Genomic DNA, 7,296 nt, shown 5'->3' with positions numbered 1-7,296 from the left:
ATTGGAATACTTATCATTTTTAGTAAAGAAGACAGCTGCGGTGTTATCACAATAAATTTTCAGCGTTTTGGAAATCGAATCCATAATACCAAATCCCGAAATAAAGTTCCACAACCACAAACCATGATTTGTAGCCTCAAAGCATGCTACAAACTCAGCCTCCATAGTAGATGAAACAATAATAGACTGTTTTGCGCTTTTCCATTATATTGCCCCTCCAGCTAAAAGGAACAAATAACAAAAAGTGGATCTTCTACTATTCACACATCCAGCAAAATCTGAACCTGAGTAACCAATAACTTCTAAGTCACTAGTCCTTCTAAATGTGAGCATATAATTCTTTATTCCTTATAAGTATCTCATGACTTTCTTTGCAGCTTTCCAGTGATGCATTCCTGGATTGCTTTGGTATCTGCCTAGCATTCCAACTGCAAAACCAATATCTGGACAAGTGCAAACCTGTGCATATATCAAACATCCCACAATAGATGCATAAGGAATATTTTGCATTTCTTTATGTTCTAATTCATTCTTTAGACATTGCATCAAACTAAATTTATCCTCTTTCTATATTGGGACAACACTAGCTGAACAATGTTCCATACCAAATCTCTCTAGAATTCTCTCAATATATGTTTTCTGAGACAATCCTAACAATCCACGTGACCTGTCACGAAATATTTCTATTCCTATCACGTAGGATGCCTCACCCATATCTTTCATCTCAAAATTCTTAGAGAGATATTTTTTAGTTTCATGTAATAAACCAAGATCACTACTAGCAAGCAAAATATCATCAACATATAGAATCAGAAATATAAACTTACTCCCACTAACCTTCTGGTATATACACAGATTAACAGTATTTTCATTAAAACCAAAAGAAGTAATAGTATCATTAAACTTAATATACCATTGTCAGGAAACTTGTTTAAGTCCATATATTGACCATGCGTTCTTTACCCTCTAATCTGAAGCCTTTAGGTTGATCCATATAGACTTCTTCTTCTAAACTCCCATTTATGAAAGCTGTTTTCATATCCATTTGATGTAACTCTAAATCATAATGAGCTACAAACGCTATGATAATTCTAAAGGAATCCTTCTTAGATACAGGAGAGAATGTTTCTTTATAATCAATGCCTCCTATCTGAGTGAAGCTCTTGGCTACAAGTCTGGCTTTATATCGTTCAATATTGCCATTAGAGTCGCGTTTGGTCTTAAAGACCCATTTACACCCTACTTGTTTAAATCCTTCGGCCAATTGAATGAGTTCCCAAACTTTATTTTGTTCCATTGACTTCAACTCCTCATTCATGGCATTAATCCAATTAGTAGAATTATTACTATTAATGGCTTGTGAATATGTAACCGGATCCTTACATATCCCTATATCATAATCAGATTCATGTAGATATACCACATAATCATTCAGAATAGAAGGTCTCTTTTGTCTTTGAGACCGTCTTAATGTTATTCCTTGTGGTTCTTCTATAACTTCAGTGGTGATAGTTTCATTATGGAGTTGTTGATTATTTAATTGTTCTTCGTTGTTATGCAGTTCAACAACTGGAGAAATAATTATTTCTTTAGAAGTTCTGGGTAAAGGGATTTGTACCCTAACTTCTTGAATGATCACATTCTCATTCCTATCACTCCCATTGATCCTCAATGAATCTGGCATTACCGGTTTCAACAATTCTTGTACTATGTGTAGGATAGTAAAACTTATACCCTTTGGATTTTTCTGTGTAACCAATAAAGTACCCACTAACTGTTCTAAAATCCAATTTCTTTTCATGTGGATTATAAATCCTAGCTTCTGCTGGGCAACCCCAAACATGTAAGTGCCTTAAACTAGGTTTCCTTCCTATCCACAGTTCAAATGGAGTTTTTCAAACTGCCTTACTAGGAACCCTGTTTAATATATACATAGCAGTTCTAAAAGCATACATCCACAATGATATGGGTAACGAGGAATAATTTAACATACTCCGAACCATTTCCATAAGAGTACGATTACGCCTTTCAGCTACACCATTTTGCTGTGGCGTGCCTGGCATAGTGTATTGAGCACAAATGCCACGCTTTTCAAGGAATTTAGCAAACGGTCTAGGGCATTGACCCATTTCATCATACTTTCCATAATATTCACCACCTCTATCTGACCTTACTATTTTCACTTTTTTATCTAGTTGCCTTTCAACCTCATTTATGTATACTTCAAGAGTATTTACTGCTTGAGATTTTTCATGCAACAAATAGATATATCCATAACGTGAAAAATCATCTATAAAGGTGATAAAATATTTTTCTCCACCAAAAGATAGAACATCAAAAGGTCCACAAATGTCTGTATGAATAATTTCAAGAAGCTCTATATTTCTTATGGCTCCTCTCTTTGTGTGTTTGGTTTGTTTACCTTTAATACAATCCACACGCACAATAAAATCAGTAAAATCTAGATTCCAAAGAATTCTATCTTTTACTAATCTTTTTATCCTTTCACTGGATATATGACCCAATCTTTTATGCCACAAGAAAGATGAATTTTCATTAATTGAGCTACGTTTGGTTCCAACATTATGATGTAAGGTCAAAAGTGTTTCAAAAAATAAATTATCCAGCTTTATTTTGTAATACCAGAACCAACAAATTGGGATTTTTTGAACAAACTGAACATCCATTACCAAATTTAAATGAAAAACCATCAACATCAAGTTTGGACAAAGAAATCAAATTACGGGAAATTAAAGGAACATAAAGAGTGTTAAACAAATCTAAATGAAATCCAGTATCTAAAACTAAATGAAATGTCCCAATGGCTTCAATTGAAATTTTCTCCCTATTCCCTGTGAACAAGAAATCATCATTCGGATTTGTGGTTTGGGTTGAAAGGAATCCCTGCATCGTATTGGAAATATGAATATTAGAGCCTGAATCAACCCACCAAGTATTAGAAGGAACTTCAACTAAATTTTTTCCAAAACATATAAAAGCCAAAGGCTTACCTTTCTTTTCGAACCATTCTTTATGTTTTATGCAATCTTTCTGAAAGTGTCTAGATGTGACAACCCTAGTTTTTAGGCCAGCGCGTCCTGTGATGAACCGAATATTGACCCGATAGCGGATCCAGATGAGGAAACAAGAAAAAAGTCAATGGTCTCCCAAGGCACAACACACCTCTAAGACATTTTGATGACCTTCCATGAAGTTGTGGAACTCAATGAGAACTGACGCGGAAGCAAAAGATCGAAAAAATAACAATTAAGCCCCCAGGGGCAAAATAGTCATTTTACATGGAAATGACGTCCCTAGAATGTATATCATTCCCGAAACACATCCGTAACTTCCCATGAAGTCACAAAACTCAAAAGAAAGTAGCGGAAGTGAATTACAAGAAAACTAGACAAAAATAGCCCCAAGGGCAAAATACTCATTTTTGAAACTATGGATTCGAGTGCCACCGAGCATACCACTAGAAAGGAAATGAAAAACTAATCAAGATAGACTCAAGAATCACATGATTCGGAGTTCGGACAAAGGAGAAACAACATGACGAAGAAAAATGAGCACTTAAGGCTAAAAGGGTAAACTGGTTATTATCTAGGAAGATTCAGGTGCAACCGAGCACACCGTTTGGAAGACAGCAAAAAATTAGTGAAGTTCAAAAAAAATTTCACTTGATTTGGAGTCCGGACGAGGGAGAAACGAGTGTTTGAAGTTGAGACGTCGCGGCCACCCGACAAAGGTCATGGCGCACCCGGCGCCCATGTGCGAGCCCACCGGCGCCCCATGCGGCACCCAATGGTGTGCACATGCTGATAGCAATATAAAAAGAAGTGAGTTTCCAAAACTGAGGCTTGAAATGGAGGTCGAAATGAGTTTTTCTGGAAAAACACGAAGAAAAAACCCCCCATAAAATTGAGTTTTCTATCCAATAACGCAGACGAAAACGAAAAAAACTCACTGTGAAATCCCCAAAATGCCCCTGGATCAAAACTGGATAAGAGGGCAAAAGTTGCTATAGTGACTGTCGTGATTTGAGAGCAGAAACGGGCTAGAAGATGAATTTTTCTGGAAAAGCATGAAAAAGAAGCACGACATTTTACGAAAAATATTCGTGAAGAAAGCCTTCCTAAAATCACATTTTCTATGTGGCGAAGTCAAGACCAGAATTTATTTCCCGAAGAAAAACCCCAAAATGCCCTTAAGCCAGAATATATATATATATATATATATATATAGAATATATATATTATATAGCTTAATTACTAATATGAAGCATATATATATATATATATATATATATATATATATATATATATATATATACTACAATTTGGCAAGCTAAACATACATATACACCAAACATGCTTTTAAAACACTAAACCCTAAGTCATTTCAAGGATTTACAATCTATATACAAGACTATGGTTTAGTAAGTATGTAAACAATATATATTAAGCTCCAAAAACACTAAAAACATTGAAGAAATAAACATACAACAACCCCTACTTCACTTTGAGATGAAATCTCAAATCCCCACCGAAATGGAACCGCTCCGAATCCTACGAAACTTCGGGTTTTGTCGGGGACAACAAGGTGAACATTAAACCCTAAGGATGTAGCACCTAAATCCAAACTTGACTTTAAACCCACTCGAAAAATGTCTAAAACGAGATTCTAATCGGTTGGAATCGAACGTCTCGTCAAGGCCGACATTAAAGCTTGAGGCATCACCGGAAAAATCCAAGAGGAGAAGGGACAAAAGGAAGGAAGAAGGGTCCCTTTAGGATTCCATGGCTATTGGCCAAGAGAGGGAGAGGATGAAATGAAATATCCTACTCAACCCCTATTTATAGAAAAACTCAAAAAGTTCCCCGAACGAGTTTCGCCCGGCTCGGAAAAGTGAAATTTAAGCAGACGCGCTCAAATGGCAAAACACCATGAACAAAAAAGAACCGAAATGAAAAAGAAAAAAAAAAGGAAAAAAAAACAACAACTGAAGAAACGGCGTCAAAAACTGAGTCCTGAGTAAAGAGATATGTCCCGAACAAGTTCGGCGGTAACTGGGGTAAAAAACCTAAAAACTGGGGAGATCGACCACAAGACAATTCTAAGAGTACACGACTCGATGAAATGTGAAAATGAATCCTGTACGAAGATCCAAGCCCCAAGGAGACACTTTGCAATTAACTTTCATTAATTGCACAAAGGCCCTTACAAAAAAAGGATAACTGTGCAAGTAACCCAAATAAAAATATATTCCAAAAGATATTTTCTTAAAAACTTTCAAATCAAAATATTTTGAAAAGATATTTATGGAAAACACCCCAAGAAATGAAAATATTTCTGAAGAACCTTTTCATCCACGCCCCTGCGAGAAAAAGAAACAACTGGCGAACTTTTTTCCAAAAGTAAAACTACGCCTTTCAAGGAAACCAACTGGGATGAAAGCACAGGAAGTCAAAAATCAACTCCAACCACGAAGAGTGACATTACGCGAAAGCAAATTTCAACAAAAAAATTAATCTGTAAAAATAGAGAAAAAGGAAAGGAAGGAAAATGACCGAGTCATTACAATGACTGAGCTTATAGTTATCTCAATATGAAAGTTCACCATGAAGTGATCATTCTAGCATGTCCCCTGCATACAAAATGGCTTGATTGTCCATTTAATGGTGGAGGCAATGTGAACTTCATATTTGCTCGAACAATACAATCAGACAAAAAAATTAATTGAAGCATGATTTTGTAGCATTAAGATCAAGTCTTCATTGGTATGAAGTCTTATTCAAACTAATATATGATAAGCCACGTGAGCTAAACTCAAGGATGAGTTATTTCCAACCCAGGGGACTGATGCAGTGGTAAAATAAAATCCCTACTTTTCTGCTGGCAACTTTCTGATTTTTTTGAAATTCCCATATTATGATTTTTGGAAGCTTTACGTGTTATGATTTTAGAAGCTTTTCTGATTTCTGTAATTTTTTTTTTTTTTTTTTTTTCTTGAATAGGGGTGTTTTATAAACAAAATGAAAGAGTTACAAATCTTTTGGAGGCATCCCTCCTATAGATACAAAGAAATGGAGAACGCCCACTTCTAATACAAAACAAGACTAAAACATAACATCCGTACAAGCATGGCTAACTAAACAGGTCGACCAAATCAGACAAAGAAAAACTGTGAAAGTGGATGACCTCCCAAACTACAAGCTTGACAATCTGGTCTACATCCTCTCGGATCCCTTGATGAAGCGACTTGTTTCGAGCTGACCATAGCGTCCAGATGGTAACTGAAAACAAAGATTGCAAAACCTGAGATTTAACATTCTTTGTATTTGTATGATGCAAGGACCACACCACGATCTGCTCCACTGAGTAAAAAACTTGAGATGGCTCTTTTTGAGCCAATGGACAAGTGCAAGATAAATGGCCATTCGAATCTTCATAAGTAAAACAATTGTGACAAATAGAAGGGATGTAAAGGCCCATCTTCTACAGATTAACAAAGGAAAGATTTTTGTTATGCAATATGATAGACACCACAACCGCTATCATAGGTTTGCAATCCTTCCAACATAGAACCATCCATTCCAGCTTCTGAGCTCTGTGTCTACCCGCTATCCAAGTTGCTTTCAAAGATAAATTTCTATGCTGCCAACATATATTATCAGGTTCATCATGAATCTTCAATCTAGAAATGAAAGATCTAGCCAAATATGGAAAATCCTCTGGGAAGAACTATGTGCCACTGTCAATTATAACCTCTACCTTAGCCTTGCTATCAAAATTTATAAAAGGAATTGCCCTAAACCTTTAAACCACAGATAGGTTAGCACACCAAGGATCATGTAACAGATTAAAGGATTTGCGATTACCCACTTTATATATAATGTTAGGCAGCAACTGGTCTCTTAACTTCTAGAATTTGCTTCCAAGTAGTTGAATCAGAGGTTCTAGGGAGGATAGTCCAAAAGGAGAAATTCTTCAAATATCTTGCCTGCAGCCACTGAATCCAAATCTTATCTTTCTTTTGAACAAAATCCCAACAAATAGAAATCTTAGTTGCAGCATCAATGTCGATGGCCCTGTTTGGATTGGTTTTTCAAACGCTGTTTTTAGCTTTTTGGACTTAAAAGCTGTTTTGAGTAGTGTTTGGCTAGTTTTTTTAAAGAGCTTTTGGGTTTTGGAAGAGCGTTTTAGAGAAGTTGGTACCCCCTAGCTTTTTCGAAACGCTCTTTTGAAACAACACGGGAAAAGTTTAGGCATTTTAATGAAACTTTTTAAATA

This window comes from Cornus florida, unplaced genomic scaffold (assembly GCF_030987335.1).
Source record: "Cornus florida cultivar Cherokee Brave unplaced genomic scaffold, ASM3098733v1 CherokeeBrave_3.0.0_Hap2_Chr06, whole genome shotgun sequence".
NCBI lineage: Eukaryota > Viridiplantae > Streptophyta > Magnoliopsida > Cornales > Cornaceae > Cornus > Cornus florida.
Note: the sequence above shows the minus strand (reverse complement) of the source record.